The sequence below is a fragment of the Aquarana catesbeiana genome, linkage group LG02 (assembly GCF_042186555.1).
Source record: "Aquarana catesbeiana isolate 2022-GZ linkage group LG02, ASM4218655v1, whole genome shotgun sequence".
NCBI classification, from domain to species: domain Eukaryota; kingdom Metazoa; phylum Chordata; class Amphibia; order Anura; family Ranidae; genus Aquarana; species Aquarana catesbeiana.
This window is the reverse complement of record NC_133325.1, coordinates 200,319,794-200,337,340: the sequence shown is the minus strand read 5'-3', so window position 1 is coordinate 200,337,340 and position 17,547 is coordinate 200,319,794. Positions and strand designations below refer to the sequence as shown.

At 42.3% G+C, this 17,547-nt stretch overlaps 1 protein-coding gene and 1 pseudogene across 6 annotated transcripts in view; one reads left to right on the top strand and one right to left on the bottom strand.

The window, feature by feature from the left end:
- Positions 1-17,547, bottom strand: part of ENOX1 (ecto-NOX disulfide-thiol exchanger 1) — an 855,443-nt gene that overhangs the window by 379,641 nt on the left and 458,255 nt on the right. The gene's annotated exons all lie outside the window — the stretch shown is intronic.
- Positions 1,905-2,662, top strand: LOC141129850 (acidic leucine-rich nuclear phosphoprotein 32 family member E pseudogene; annotated as a pseudogene).

Below are 17,547 nucleotides of genomic sequence, written 5' to 3'. Positions count from 1 at the left end.
AAAATTTCTGCCGAACGTACGATAAATTGCAAGGTTAATGTGTTTCCCGTCCGAACTGCCTGCACTAGGTATATGTAAAAAAACGAACACAAAATTATTTATTCATGTCCACTGAACAGATTATCGGACATTATATGATGGCACGATCGTTTGCGGTCACGGTCGAACGTTCGTTTTTCGAAAATGGGTTCGGCCGATTTTCTGTATAGTGTATGGCCAGCATTACATACAGCCTGCCTGGTGTTTGTTCTGAGCTATCACAACTGGATTCGAACGGCACATAGCTGTAGTTCGATTCCCGGAACATCGGATGACCGAACCATCAGAGGTTGCGATCTGCAATCTAATTCAATAGCCACAGAGGAGTGTCGGGAGAGTGGAACCGAGCGAGCAGGGGCTCGTTACACTGTCTATGATGATTTCCCTGTTTACCAAATGCAATTTTCAGCTTGTTTTAGAGTCACTTTTTTTTTTTTTTTTTTTTTTTTTTTAGCCAACAAAAGACAGCTCCTGTGGTTGCTTCAAGTGTCTTCACATAAAGCCAGAAATGCATAACTTTGACCCTATAATTACAGCCTCCCAACACATAACTATGATTTGCTATCTATAGCAAAGAAAGATCAACTGCGTTACTTTTATTTGTCAAATTGATTTTGTTTATATACACACACTGGAAACAAAATGTCTTTTTTGTATGAATGTTCCATTCCTGTAGCAAGCTAAATACTTGTGTCAAATTTCTGAATGTGTCCGGACATCATAATTTTCATCTATTCTGGCTACACGCGGATGAGCTCTACTGCCAAACAGACTTTCAGGCATGCACACAGCTCAGAATTTAAAACGGCCATGCTAGGATCATTTTTATTGCCTATGAATAGCACCATGTGGCATGGCAGGCTTTCACATACAATCGGTCATGAAACAAGGCTGAATTTGCACAACAATTTCTAGCAGATGATTTTACATATGAAAAATCAATACTGGCATTTACGAGAAATCAAGGAAGAGGCTGTTAACACAGTCCAACGTTGTGTCATTGTAAGAAGTGACAGGAGAAAAAGGAGATGCTTAAATGGGGACAGAAAATAAAGAAAATTTAAAAAATAATACCGTCTTACTGTGCAAATCCAGCAATTAGTTACTGGTAGGGGATACATAAAAAGACAGACTGCATGTTCTAGACCCCAAAAGCTACTCCATTGCAGAGCAGCGGTCTTTGAATCTATGTGATGGAGGGTATAACCATAATCGTAAGGCTTGATGGAATGTGATGTCACAATAACGATAATGTCACGATAACGTCCTGAGCAATGATTTCACATCACTCCACCTCTGATGACATTTCAGGAGGTGAAATGGTGCTTGAATATCATGTACTGTAGACATGTTGAAGGGGAAGGGCATGGACAGGGAGATAGCTAATGATCCCTCTTAAATGAAAGACCTAGACAGAAAGACAACTCCCTTCAGCCCCCAACTGCTATATAAATATAAAAGATGGTGGGGTTCTTAGGAGAGAGGGAGCACCTATTTCAGAGACCCCTACCCCCAGAGCATATACAGTTTTATAATAGAAGAATTTGACCAGATAGGATTGACTGGGGGGGGGGGGGTGAACAAAATTTGAGGGAGGGTATAAAAAGATGTACACAACATATTGAAATCCATTTGTATTACACTACCCACAGTGGATGTCTGTGCCGTGTAATGGAGTCTCAGTCGGTGAGCGGCCATTGAGGGAGAAGGGGAAGCCATGTAGTGAGGGCGGTCAGTTGGCGGGGATTGCTCGGTACAGGTCACCTTATTGCTTTTATCAGACTTCAGCCATCGTCTTCGATCCAGTGAGGCCCGCTGGGAGTGCAGCTGTCCGGTGTGACCCCTCAAAAGGTTGGCCCGGGAAAATGGAGATGAAGAAGCGAATTGCTCTGGAGCTGAGGAACAGATCCCCAACTCAGGTGACAGAGTTGGTTTTAGACAATTGCCGGTCTAGTGATGGAGAGATTGAGGGTTTGAGTGATGGGCTGAAAGAGCTGTAATTCCTCAGCATGGCCAATGTAGAACTTTCTTCTCTGGCAAAGCTTCCGCAGCTGTGAAAACTCAGACAATTGGAGGTCAGTGACAACAGTATCTCAGGAGACCTGTAGGTGTTAACAGAAAGGTGTTCCAACCTCACTTATCTCAACTTAAGTGGTAACAAGAGCAAGGATCCGAGCACAGTGGAAGCTCTTACAAATGTAAAAAATCTGAAGAATTTGGACCTCTTTAATTGTGAGATCACCAACATAGAAGATTACAGAGACAAAATATTTTGCAAACTTCCACAAATCACATATTGGATGGCTTCGACCAGGAAGATAATGAGGCCCTAGACTGAAGAGGTGGGTGAAGAATACGAATATCCTGAAGATGAAGAGGATGAGGCCGGCCCTCCAGGAGAGGATGAGAAGGAAGAGGAGGGGGAGGGTGAATCAGATTTGGGGGAGCATGAAGAGAAAGATGGGCTATCAAATTTAATAAAAGAAGAGGTGATGATGAATTAGACGACAATGATTATGTTGAAGATGGTGGTGAGGGAGAAGAAGAGGAGAATGAAGAAGAGGAAGTTGTAGGACGTGGTGAAAAGAGAAAGCGTGAAGCAGAAGATGAAGGCAAGGATTGAAGCGTCATATGTGGAACGCTAGGACCAGTCTTTCTGAGCCTTTGGGGTTGATAATAGAGCGATAATGCAGATGTGTATGTCTGTACCTGTAAAATGGATGTCCCTACAGAATTTAACATTTGTAAGTTTTTATAGGAAAAAAAGGTGTGGTTTTACATTTTTGGTGCCCTTTTTATCATTCCAGTTAAGACAATTGAGATCCTTTTTATTAGTTATCCTCCATAGAATAAATATCCTTTTGAATTTCCCTTTGCACTGCCTTTCGAGTCCCAGAGGTGTAGCAGGCTCCTTGGGGAATGAAGAGGTTAATCAGTATGACTGTTAAACACACTTCGTGAATTTTTAAAAGATACCCACAGAGGTATGCTCTCTACACATGTATAATAATATGTAAAGCCACCAATGAAGCCAACCTAATAGCAAAATATGTCGGATTATTCTTTTTATTTTTTTTGGGTTGCACAACTTTACTACCTGATTTTTTTCTTCAGAAAAAAATATAAGGTAAAAAATGTAACGAAAAAAACAAAATATAAGAAAAATTTGATGAAGAAAATCCAGTCTTTCTTCTGACTCTCTCCATTATCCTGTCATTCTGTAATGTTATTAGGGAAATAAGTAATAGTTTTAGGGTACAGAGGAATAGTATCTAATTGATACAAAAAGCTTTGTAATAGTTTAAGACTTGACATGCTAACCACATATTGCTTTGTACCATTGGATGATTGAGAGCTGCAACCATTATTGCTACCACTGGGAAGGCCTGGGAACCTCCAACCATCTTTCCAAAAAGAGTGATGAAGCTTCTAGTAACTACCACTATAAGTAGAGGCCTCCTAATGTTCAAGAGTAAGGATGAGCTCCGGCGTGTTCGCACAGCCCACGTGCAGAGCCCACCAGGAAGTCGGCACTGCACTGCGCTAATCAAAAGGAACAAAAAAGGGAGATGGAGAAAGATATTGGGGTAGAGGAAATAAAAGAAGCTATTAAGTCTATGGGAAAGGGCAAGTCGCCTGGACCAGACGGCATTCCATTGGAAATGTACCAGCGGTATGTGGAGATTATAGCCCAGACATTGACCAAGATGTATAGGAAAGCATTCCTCCAGGGAGAAATGCCTCCCTCTATGTACAACGCAACAGTAATACTGATACCAAAAGCAGAAAAAGTTAGAAACGATTGTGCGTCATACAGACCAGTATCGTTATTAAACATTAATAAAATACTGGCAAAAATATTGGCGAAGAGGCTTAACGGGGTAATTTTGTCCATTGTATCAGAAGACCAAACAGGATTTATGCAGGGGAAGTCCACTACAAATAACATTAGGAGAACCCAGTTTGTGGTACAGCTGAGGGAGCATTTCCTGCAGTCGAGTGCTTTGGCTTCGTTGGTTACAGCCAAGGCATTTGACTCCATAGAAAGGGAGTTTCTTCAGGCGGTGTTGAAGAAAAGCGGATTCAGGGAAGGATTTAGAAAATGGGTGGGAATACTATATAAGCAACCATGCTCTAATTTATTAATAAATGGAATGTTATCCCCTACAATAAAACTAGATAAGGGAACAAGACAGTGGTGCCCGCTGTCCCCCCAATTATTCTCCCTGGCAATAGAGGCACTGGCCAATAGATTTACACAATCTAAAATATATAAAGGGATCAGGGTGGGGGAAAAGATTGAACATATAGGCTTATATGCCGATGATATCATATTATATATGGAAGTAGGGCTGCAACTAACGATTGTTTTCATAATCGATTAGTTGGCCGATTATTGTTTCGATTAATCGATTAATCGGTTAATAACCTTAGGAAAAAGTGTGGTGTATAATTTAGTTAATCTGTAAAGTTTTTAAAAAAAAAGGCAATTTATTCTTAAATATCTCTATGCAGTGGTAAATATAAATAACCAACTATATGGTTATGGAGAAAAATCTCTAATCCACTCTGAGAATAACAGACAGAAGAGATATACTGTATATACTATTAGAGAGATATACTGTATATACTATTAGAGGAGATATACTGTATATACTATTAGAGAGATATACTGTATATACTATTAGAGGAGATATACTGACTATATTGATCTGTGTGGCCAGCATAAGGCTTGGTACACACCTATGCAGTTTGCTTTTGATCCGTTCCTGCAGTGCTTTTTGCTGTGCGTTTTGATTTTTGCACATGTGATTTTGCGACGATTCGCGTTTTTTGCAATTTTTTTGCCCAATTTGTTGTTGGGCAGATTAAAAAACACAAATTGCTGCAAAAACGCATTACATGCTTTTCTGCAGCTTCTCTATTGAAGTATATTGAACCGTTTTGCGTTAAAAGTCCCTGACCCTTTCCAAATACGCAGCGGCTGAAAAAGCGTAGATGTGAACTTGTCCCGTAGGAAACCATGTCAATGAACTGTAGTGCGTTTCTGCAAAAAGCACCACAAAACACACAGATGTGAACCAGGTCTAAGACGTTTAGTAACATAATGGGGTTAAAAAAACTAAAATTATAGTACAAAAAAAAGCAGATAATCACTACTGTAAGGGGTTCATTTTTTTTTTTTTTTTACTGTAGAACTGTGAAAGTAATATTTACAGTAACAATTATTTGCTCTTTTTGTACTATAAAGGACTCATTTTAGTTTTTTTTTTAACCCCATTATGTTACTGGCCGATTAATCGATTATGAAAATAGTAATCGATTAATTTCATAATCGATTAGTTGGCGATTAATCGATTAGTTGTTTCAGCCCTATATGGAAGAGGTGCACACCTCATTGGGGGAGGCAATGAAAATAATAGAAACATATGGGATGCTCTCTGGGCTTAAAATAAACTGGCAGAAATCCGCATTGATGCTACTGGGGCCAGGAAAGGAAGGGGAACCTCGGACCTTATTAAAAATAGTTGAAACATTTAAATATCTAGGAATAAATATTACATTGGAACCAGAGGAAGCCCTTAAAGCAAATATAGACCCCTTGGTAGAATATGTGAGGAACAAACTGGGAATATGGAAAAAATTACCGTTATCAATGGCAGGGAGAATACAGCTGATTAAATCTATTATACTGCCGATGGCACATTCGGCCGTAAAGATACCAAAACATATATTTAAAAAAATTAAACTCCCAGCTGACTAGGTTTATCTGGGCACATGGGCGATGTAAATTAAAATTCACTACGTTACAAAGACCTAAAACTGCAGCAGGGTTGGCAATACCAGATTTATATTTATACTACCTGGCGGGGCAATTAAAACATTTAAGAACTTGGGTAATGCAGGAACAAGAAACGAGGTAGGTAGGAGATCTACTGGTAGGACTAGAAATAAAAGAATTAAGAAGGGTCAGAGTAAAAATTCACCTTCTAAAACTGGCCAGGTCAATCTGGAAGGAGGCAAAAAAACTGACGGGATTTAATGATATCCCACCAGAAACTGCCCTATGGAACAATCCAACATTCGAGCAATTAGAATTGTTCGAAGATAGTAAATTCTGGAAACAGAAAAAAGTAACAATTATCGGTCAGATGTATAATAATAATATAATAGTGTCATATGAGAATTTGTGCAAACAATATAACCTCCAGAGCAAACAGTTCTATAGGTATTTACAGTTTAGACACTTACTATAGGTACAGTTTGGAAGAAAGGAATTAAAAATTTCTAAATACCCCCTTATAGGCATTCTAAGATCACAAGGACCAAAGGGACTGATATCCAAATTATATTCACACCTATTACAGAGCAAAATAAGTGGAGAACCAGTGGGAGTAAGGGATAAATGGCAGGCAGTCATCCCAGATATGAATGATCAGGACTGGGATGAAATCTGTTCTTCTCACTTGAAAGTATCCCCAGCAATGAATAACAGGATAATCTAATTAAATATAATACATTAGACATACTTGGCACCGAATAGATTGTACAGGATGGGGAGGATGCCCGTGCCAAACTGCACAAGATGTGGGCGGGGGGGGGGGGGTGTACTTTCTCCATTTGATGTGGCAGTGTGGGAGTATAGGGAGGTACTGGCAACAGGTGGTCAGGAAATGAGGAAAAGTCATAAATAAATCTATTATGGCCATTGTGGAACTATGTTTGCTGGTGGTAGTAAAAGAAGAAAGAGGGTGTAGATATACTAGGATATTTTTGTAAGAAGTACTATTCCTAGCACGAAAACAAATTGTGGAAAAATGGATTCAGCCAAACCCACTGACAATAAGTCAATGGGTGAGAGAAGTAAATCAAGTTGTACCACATGAGAGAATATTGTATGGACAAAGGGGAAATGTGCAGCAATATGAAAAGATTTGGGCAAAGTGGAATAGATCATACCTAACAACGGATACAGGAAGACCTGAAAATATAGTATAAAGTGAATAAAATGGGGGCAGGAATTAGTGACTATAAGATGGATGAGAAGGAAGAAATGAGTTGTAAGAGCGAATGGATATGAAAATAATAATATATGTTAACATTTTGGAAGAAAATAATTGTAAAAATATGTTAATTAATCTGTAAGAAAAAATTTGTAATTTGTAAGAGTTTATTAATAAACAAAAAAAAAACTAGGCTTTTTGTACACTATATAAGAAAGCAAGAACATGTACTGTGTGTGTCGGGGAAAAGGGGAAATTATCTTGAGTTCTGATGGACTAATACATATCAGCTACAGCAGTGGTCATCAACCCTGTCCTCAAGGCCCACTAACAGGCCAGGTTTTATGTATTACCTTGGGGAGATGCAGACTAGAATACTGCAATCACTGAGCAGCAAATTATATCACCTGTGATGTACAAAAGGTAATAACTGTGGGAGATGAGCTGATGGAGAAAAAGAAAATCGGATTTTTTCATCATACTTACCTGTAAAATCCTTTCTTTGGATACATTAACGGGACACAGAGTTAGGCTATTATTCATTACTTACTGGGTTATACGCCATCTTCAGGTGAATGAACACTGGTAGACAAAGACAGACAGGAAGTCCACCCCTATATAACTCCTCCCATACAGGAAGTACTTCAGTTTTGTAGCAAGCACTGAATCCTCAAAAGAGGGGAGGGACCTCTGTGTCCCGTGATGTATTCAAAGAAAAGGATTTTACAGGTAAGTATGACAAAAAAATCCTATTTTCTTTATCATACATCACGGGACAGAGTTAGGCTTTTATTCATTACTTACTGGGATGCCCCAGAGCAATAGCCTTGTGGGGAGGGAGACACCCTGCCAAACAAAAAATATCCAACAGACTTTAAACGGCAGCCTGTAGTACACTATGGCCGAAAGCCAAATCTTTGGCTGCTCTAACATCTACCTGATAAAATCTTGTGAACATATGCACTGAAGACCAGGTAGCAGCCTTACAAATCTGACCCACAGATACCTGATGGCGAAAAGCCCAGGAGGTTCCCACACCCCTGGTAAATCGAGCTCTCACCCTGAAGGGGGGAGCCCTACGTTGCAAACCATAGACCTGAATGATCAATCGGTGGACCAAATTGGCAATGGAAGCTTTAGAAGATGCCTGCCCCTTCTTGGGTCCTTCTGGTAAAACAAAAAAAGGAGTCTGATCCTCGGATCTCCACAGATCTAGACAAATAAACTCTGACTGCCCGGACGACGTCCAAGGAATCCAGTCATCTCTCTTTTGCCGAACAATGCTGAGATAAAAAGGTGAAACAATGTCCTGATTTGAATGAAAGGCCGACACTACCTTTGGCAAGAAGGATGGAATAGGACGCAACACCACCTTGTCATGCTGAAGACGGTTCCCTACATGAAAGGGCCGCCAATTCCGACACCCTTCTACCTAAGGTGATGGCCATCAGGAAGGCTAGCTTACGTGACAGAAAGACTACAGGAATTTTCTTGACAGGCTCAAATGGTTGTTTCTGTAACACAGACAGCACCAAGGACACATAGGTGACCTAATGGAGGGGAAGCAAACCAGTTGCCCCCTGCATAAAGGTTCAGACCCGGCGAATGGGAGGCTAAAGGTCTTTGGAAGAATACCAACACAGCCGAAATCTGACCTCTGATTGTACTCAAAGCCAATCTGATTTCCACAGCCGACTAGAAAAGAGAGAATTCTCCCAATCACGCATTTCCAAGGATGCCATTTTCTGGCTTCATACCAAGCAATACAAGTCTTCCAGACCTTATCATAGATCTTTCTAGTGACTGCTTTCCTAGCATTCACTAAGGCAGACACGCCCGGTCCCGAGATGCTACGATCCTTTAGCACCCTGGCTTCAATAACAATTCCGTCTAATTTAGAGACTGTAAATTGGGGTTGAATATAGAACCTTGAGACAGTAGATCGGAGCGGCGTGGGAGCATCCATGGCCCGTCTATTGCCAATCTCAAAATCTCCAGGAACCAGGGCCTTCTGGGCCAGGCTGGTGCCACCAGAATGACTGGAACCCCCTCTCTCCGGATCCTGCACAACAAATGTGGAAGGAGAGGGATTGGGGGAAAGCATAAACCAGGGAGTACTGGCTCCATGGAACTACCGAAGCATCTGCTCCAATTGCCAGGGGATCCCTTGTTCGGAATACAAACTGATGCGGCTTGTTGTTTAACCTGGATGCCAATAGATTGACATCTGGCCATCCCCAGCGCTGGCAAATTTCCTGGAACACCTTCGGGTGTAAGGACCATTCCCCCGGGTAGATCTGCTGGCAGCTGAGATAATCTGCCCTCCAGTTCTCTACCCCTGGGATATGGACCGCCGATAGAACCAGCACATGTCCCTCTGCCCAGGCTAATATGTGGTTCACCTCTTCCTGAGCTGAACGACTCCCGGTACCACCCTGGTGGTTTATATAGGCCACTGCAGTGGCATTGTCAGACTGAACCCTGATAGGGCAGTCCTAAAGCTCCATGATTAAGCACACAATGTATGTGTGAAATTCATCTACATGACCTTATGTTGGTGCCTTTGGTGTTATCATTGTGAACAATAAAAGGCAATCGGGATTTCTGGATGTGCAGCCAATTCTTTCTTCTCCTACAAGTTTCCCACGGAGGCGGGCTGGGGCTGGCACTCTATGAGACACTCCATTTTAGGCTCTGGTCATACACCTGGAGCAGCGGTTCTTTTTCTTGTATAGGGATGAACTTCCTGTCTACAACTTTGTCTACTAGTGTCCATTCACCTGAAGATGGAGTATAACCCAGTAAGTAATGAATGTCCCGTGATGTACGATAAAGAAAGTACAGTTGTTCTCTGAAGAGAAATGTTTTCAGGGATTGCCTAAAAGTGTATAGAGTTGGACATAGTCAGACAGATTGGGGTAGGGAATTCCAAAAAATGGGAGAGGCTCGGGAGAAGTCCAGGAGGTGAGTAAGGGAGGTGATAAGGGAACAAGAGAGCAGAAGGTCTTGGGAGGAACGAAGAGGACAATTTGGTTGGTATTTTGAGACTAGATTAGCGATGTAGCTGGGGGCCAAGTTGAGGATGGGTTTGTAAGTTATTGTTAGTATGTTGAATTTAATTTGTTGGGTGAGTGGAAGCCAGTGGAGGAATTGGCAGAGAGGGGTAGCAGACACTCAGCAGTTTGTAAGGTGGATGAGTCCAGCAGCAGCATTCATGATGAACTTGATGGACATTATGTTGATTTACTGTGCTCATTAATCAGTTTTGTGAGATAGATAGTTTAGGACAATAAAGGAGGCCAATATTTTATCCACATATAAAGAAGACAACAATGAAGCCAAATGAGGAGATCACATTATCGTGCAAACTTCTTCACATTAAGCAGCGTAATGTGGTTTATCTAAAAGCAGGCAATATCCAAAACATGATAAGTGATAAGATTCAACATATTTTAGTCAGATAAACAAACATTACCCCAGTGTAGGAGCCAAGCAGATTATTTTGAGAATTTGGTACATTTCAGAAAGAATGAAAGCTGTACAGGCATCTCTTCAAGGTGAGAGTACATTGGTTCTGTATTGTTTGCATTTGCATGTACTGTCACACACCAGTAACTTCTCAGCAAATATGAATTCATTTCCACCTTCCTCTATATATAAAAATGGAGTTCCTGCACTCGTGGGGAGAGAGCTTATTTTGATTACTACAACTAACATTATTTTGATTTTTATATAGAAATTAAAGAGAATACATGCTCTTTTTTTTTTTTAATGAAGAGCGAGATGTCCCTTTCTCCTAAGAAATCATCCGGCTTTTAAACAGCATTTTAACATGATTCATGTAATATTTTGTTAAATTGGGAACTTTGCCTAATTATATAACTAAGATGTCTCAAGTAATTGCTGGGAGTCAGGAAGGATATGGTGCTGAAAACAAGTGTGAAATCATTGTTGTTTAACAGACTGTTTATTTGGCTCATCACTGCAGTTACAGAATGGGATATTTAAATCCTAAGCAATGCCAAAGCTAAGAAAACCAAATCAACTGCATACACTCCATATTCTAGGCAAAACTGCACACATGCAACAACAAGTCATCTCATTCTTGTGTATATAGAACAGTGCATCAGAAACGTCTCTGTGGAATCCATGCTGCAGGAAATGGTAAGAAGGTTGACACAGTAGCTTTGTAGCAATGTGCTTGGAGCTTACCTAGTAATAGTTGGTTTTATTATTTTTTTCAACTACGTTGAAGACCTTTTATCAACTCGTTCAAGTAGCTTTTATACAGCATTTATAGGCACATGAGAAACTCAGTCACCCAAATCCAATCACCATGGAATATGTCCAGGCAGATGTTGATTGTCCAAGAATAAGATGGGAGGCAGTGAAGGGCCCGTCCATTAGGGGCACACAGGTGCCGCCCCCCCCCCCCCCCCCATCAATGCATCTTCATCTGGCCCCCTAATCTACATACAGGACGCCGGATGTATAAGTTCCAATGGGTTTTGTTTTTTTTTTTTATTAAGCATGTGATTAGAGCCAGAGGCTCGAATAGGCTTCAAAAAAGGGTGGGCTCGGGGGGCAGAACACTACACCCTGAGCCCACCCAGTTGTGTGATAATAGCGAATGATAATTCGCTATTGTCACACTGATACTCCTGCCAGCCAATCAGGAAGTGGGTCCTGGGACCGGTCACCCGATTGGCTAAAAGGACAGACGATACCACTGGAAGCCTAGGAGGAGAAGAGAGGAGACACACGGTGGAAGCCGCCGTGATGCAGAGGAGGAGGAGACACAATGGAAGCCGCCGCCCACCACCTATAGAAGCACTGCAATGCTTTTGCGTGGGATAAGCGCATTTGGAATCACATGCTTACCACTTCTGGGATATGTTTGATGGCCATCTGCTTAATTTTGATGGAATATTTTCTGAATCTATGGCAGTAGGTGTTATATGCTACTGAGTGCATTTGATACATGCCTTATGTGACACAGTGATTGGACATTTATGAATACTAGCTTTCTATGCTTTGGACTCGCATACGAGTATAGGGTACAATTTATATGGTATTCTTAAGGGTACATTGTGTCAGCCTTAAGTAGCTCACTGTAGATCAATTTTGGCCAAGATTTTAATGTTTTTTGATTTCAAGACGTATTGATTAATAAAGTGTCATTTTTTATGATTATCCAAACCTGTCTTGATGCGCTGTATTGAGATTTTTGTTAATAATCTACAGGGGTTGTCATCAGAACCAGGATTTTTACTGGAGGTTTATTGCAATCACATGCTTTTGTGCTGTGCAAACTCAGTCCTTGAGCACTACAAACGGATTTGCTTAAAATCAGGAAAAACATGGCCTTTATCTTCACAGGCTCGGATCTGGGGCCATTCAGGAAATAGTGATGCAAGCAGTCATAAGGGGGTTGATTTACTAAAACTGCATGGTGCAAAATCTGGTGAAGCTCTGCATAGAAACCAATCAGCTTCCAGGTTTTTTTTTGTCAAAGCTTAATTGAACAAGCTAAAGTTAGAAGCTGATTGGCTACCATGCACAGCTGCAGCAGATTTTGCACTCTGCGGTTTTAGTAAATCAACCCCACGGCGTCGGGAAGTTCAGAAAAAGCCAGTTTCACAGGATGACAATTAGAACTACCCAGCGGATAGTCTGTACTCCATGTAAGTTTAAGGCTGCATTTATACTTGAGTGATGCGTTTTACACTGAGCATTTTTGGTGCATTAGATTCATGACAGCTCATTGACTTAAATGTGCTGCCTTTCATGTGACAAACACACAAAAGAAACTCAAGTACCATTTTCTGCCACCAAGCGCATCTGGTGAAATAATGGCACAGCAAGCGCGACATGTGTTTTTGTGAGTCTTTCTATGACATTTTTCTGGTGCATAGCCTTAACACTACTCTGTAAACAATTTTATAAAAGAAAATAACGTACACATGGTAGTTTGCTCCATCACCCAATATACAGTACATAAAGCTAATGATGTTTTGAGTCGGGGGGGGGGGGGCGCATAAACAGTATACTATACATTTTTCCTCCTTTTATTGTCATTGTGGTATTAAAAGATGCTCCATGACAAGTTCTCTTTAAATGCTTTCTACACCATAGCCATAACTACAGCACTAGGAAAGTGTCAGAATGTTATGTTCCCTCATTAATCATTTACAGCTCACCATTACAGATTTTAAACCTCAAGCAACTAGTTTAGATTAATAGTCTGTCTAGTATGAGGTCCACCGAGGAAAGTTCTAGCGTATCCAGCCAGGGTGACCATAATGCATCAAATTTACCAGGGCGTCCTCTATGCTGGAAGATAAACCTCTCCAGCCGTAAAGTGTCACCCACCCGGTTAATCCATTCCTTGAGCGCGGGAGGGTCAACTGCCTTCCATCACCGAAGGATAAGTAGACGAGCCTGGAAAAGGGCTCTTGCAATAGGTGGTTTAGAGTTGTCCTCAAGGGGGAGGTCATCCAGTATATCCAGTATGCATGGTTTGGGATCTGTCAGGATATTAACTGAAAAGGCCTTGTTAATAGTGTTCAGGACCCCTGTCCAGCATAGGTGAAGCTTGGGGCAACACCACAGCATATGGATCAAGCCTCCATCGTTTCTAGCACACAGAGGGCAATCGGAGTTTGGTCTCGCCCCCATTCTAAACAGCCTTGCAGGTGTATAATGCACCCGCAAGATGATATACTGTACAACTAGGATAGGCGTTGTGCTAAATTGAGGGATGACATTTGGACAGCCTAGAGGACCTCTTTCCACTGATCTTCCTCAAAAGTGCCCACGTCACTCTCCCACTTGTATACCACCCCCAAAAGGGAATCCCGCCAGGAATACAGACAATAATATTGAATAACAGCTAGAGATAAAGCCCTTGAAACAGGACACTTCCTCCATATAGTGGAATATGGGGGTTGGGGCTAGCACCCACTGAGTCTCACTGGATTGAGCCCTTACAGCATGTTGGAGCTGCATATGGTAGAAGTACATAGTCTGTGGGAGTCAAAATCGCTCCCGCATGTCAGAAAAAGACCTCAATTTGTCCGCCAAAAAAATATGGTTCAGGTGCGTGACTCCGTGTTCCCTCCACTGAGCCACACATGTCAAGGATTGCAATTCCAGGTAGTAACCAATGTCACAAATTGGGCTGTATTTGTTAAAGCCTTTGATGGCCTGCAGGTGTCTGGCCTTGTTCCATATCGTTTGGAGCATAGCAAACTTCTTGGGGAACTTCTTATTGGATTTTGTATAGGCCAAGGCCCCCAGTCCCTCTGCTACGTCATTAACCCTGTTACTTGGCACATAAGGGCCTTGATAGGATTTGTTTCGGAGTTTCCCCCCACCTCTCCTTGCGGCGGAGACATGGCCCGAGCAATATGTTGTAGTTGGGCTGCTACGTAGTAAATCCACGGATCAGGTAGGGGCAAGCCTCCCACGTCTTTGGGTTTCTGTAGTTGTTCCAGTTTAACTCTTGTGGGGTTGTCATGCCATAGGAAGGACTTAAAGATGGAGCTGATAATGCAAAATATTTTAAGGGGGGCCACTATTGGGGTATTATGCAAAATATAGAGAAGTTGTGGCATGAAGATCATTTTTTGAGATTTATTTTATCTACCAGTGACATTTTTAATCTCGACCAAACTTTAATTCTATTGCGAATGCGACCTAACAGGGGTGATAGATTGAGGGGGATATAATCTCGGGTCTCAGGGGTAACGTATACCCTCACATATTTAAAGCTTGAGGTCACTGGCACTTTGTGTAGCGCAGGGCCCTGGCTATCAGGTCCTGCATCTATTAGCATTAATGAGGATTTGGTCCAGTTAATCACTAAGCCGGAGTACACTCCAAATTTCTCAATGACCGACATCGCTATCCTCAGGGAGTTGGAAGTGTCTCCCAAGAGTAACATGGTGTCGTCGGCATACAGCATGAGTTTTTTTGTGAAGTCCCCCGTATGTAAAACCACTGATAGATGGATTAGACCTAATTAAGGCGGCCATAGGCTCTATTGCGACGGCAAATAGTAATGGAGACAATGGGGAGCCCTGTCGGGTACCCCTGTGAAGACGGAAGGGTAAGGAGATGTGGCCCGCTTCTCTAATAACTGCCTGTGGGGAGTCAAAAGTAGCCGGACCCAGGACAAAAACGTGTCTCTAAATCCGAACTTACCGATAACTGTCCAGAGGTATTGCCACTCTATGCTGTGGAAAGCCTTATGGGCATCCAATGACAGCAGTGCCCTGTCCCCTACACTATCTTGTTGGGATTGCAAGTTAAGGAAAAGTCTGCAGAGATTTATGGCAGTTGATTTTTGGAGGATAAAGCCAGACTGGTCCAGGTGAATAATGGAGGAGATAACCTTATTGAGTCTCAAGGCTGGAACCTTGGCTAGGATTTTAATATCATGTTGTAAAAGGGATATTGGCCTATTTGAACCTGGGTCTAGCGGGTCCTTACCCGCTTTCAGTATAAGCACAATATTGGCTCTTAGATACTGGCAGGCACTGACTTTCCTTAGCTGAATTAAGTACTCTAAGGAGATGGGGTAGAATGGGTTCCCCATTTTGTTTATAAATTTCTATTGGGAGGCCATCGTCCCCCGGGACCTTGGAATTAGGGGAGAGGCCAATCGCCTCTTGCAATTCCTCTATTCTAATGAGGGCGTCTAGAAGTGCTGTTTGGGATGCGGAGAGGTGGGGTAGCTCAACGGCCTCTAGGTAGGTCTACAATTCCGCCTCCGAGTAGCCTGCACGAGACTGGTAGAGATCTGAGTAATATTCCACCAGCTCCTGCATGATTTGAGTAGGAGTGTTCACCATCCTTCCCTGTTTGATGCATAGAGCACCAATAGAGGGGGAGGTCTGAGAAGACTTCACTATTTTTCCAAGTAGTTGGCCTGTCTGTCCCCCGCTTCGTAAAAAGCAAGTCTATCGAAAAATCTCTATCAGCTGCTGAACTGATAATACGATCAACCGCCTCCTGCACGGCCAGCCAGGCTTCCCTGTTAAAATCACTCAGGCTATCAATAAACCTTGTCTTGAGCTGGCTCACCATTCACTCCGCCTGCTCCTTCAGTGCACTCATTTTAGATTTAATACCCGTAACTTCAGTAATGAGGATATCTCTCAGGAATGCTTTAAAGGCATCCCAAACTGCATTCAGATTAGGGTAATCTGTATGCTGTAGCCAAAACCCCGCAATTGCATCGGTTATGCCATCATGGGAGGGAAATAGGTTTAACCAAAAGGCATTGAGTTTCCAAGGGGCCCTCAGGAGGGTCGTGTCAGGTTTAGAGATCAGATAGACCAATAGGGGAGAATAATCGAAGATACCCCTGACTAGGTATTTGATGTCATGTAGGAGGCGGGACGTTTGGGGTGTGCATAGGCAGAGATCTATCCTAGAGAGGGAGAGATGCATCTTAGAAAAACAGGAGAATTGTTTTTGCTGCAGGTTGCAGCCCCGCCAAGGGTCTATTCACCCCTTCGCCTCCGTGAATTTCCGCAGTGCTATTCGGGCAATGGTGCGGCCAGTCACCAGAGGGGGATGTTTATCCAGGCCAGGGTCCATATAGCAATTAAGGTCACCCACAACAAAAGGTAGGTCAGGGTTGCTTAGCTGAAACGCCAGTATAGGCTTCTCAATGCCTCTGAGTTAAAAGGGGGTGGGACATATAAAGCAGCCAAAATGCATTTCAGTTGATACACTATACATAGCAGGATCACATACCTCCCTTCAGAGTCAGTTTGTCATACACCTGGAAATCCACTGATCGGTGTACCAGTGCACTCACCCCCCTTGAGTAGGAGGTGTGCATGGAATGGCATGCCCATCCCACCCATGAAAATTTAACACAAGATACCATCTCTGGAACCAAGAGGATTTCCTGAAGGGCATAAATAGCTGGTGAGTGCTTTCCGAGGACGGTGGACACCAGGGTATGTTTAAGTGGGTCCTGGAGACCCCTAATATTCCAAGACAGTATTGGGACAGTATTCATCTAGTAGCAATAAAGTATCTGTGATAGGGTGAAAGGAGCCTCAGGCCTTGTTGCCCGGGTAATACATATTTCTGCACAGCCGAGTATAATATACCAGCATGTCGGTCACAGGGCATTGGGTAAGTGTCAAGTCATAATTTTACAGTGAATGTGCGTGCGGTGGCTGGAAGTGAGGTCAATAGTTCTGGAATCATAACAGCAGCTTAGTTGAACAGTGATAAAAAAATAGTGAACTAAGAACAGTAGAGTCTCAATCACTGTGTGACTGAGAAAACATTGGCTAGCCAGCAATTTCCGACTCGATCGGTCGGTTGATATCTGAAAGTAGATAAACTAAGAACATAGGGTAGCTTTGTGCAGCACAACTGGTACAACTCAAAGGGAATTAACTAGTTCTTTCCTGGTAAACTGGTAGATTTTAGAAACTTCACATTGCTCACAACGCTGGGGGGAGAAAACCGTTTTGTC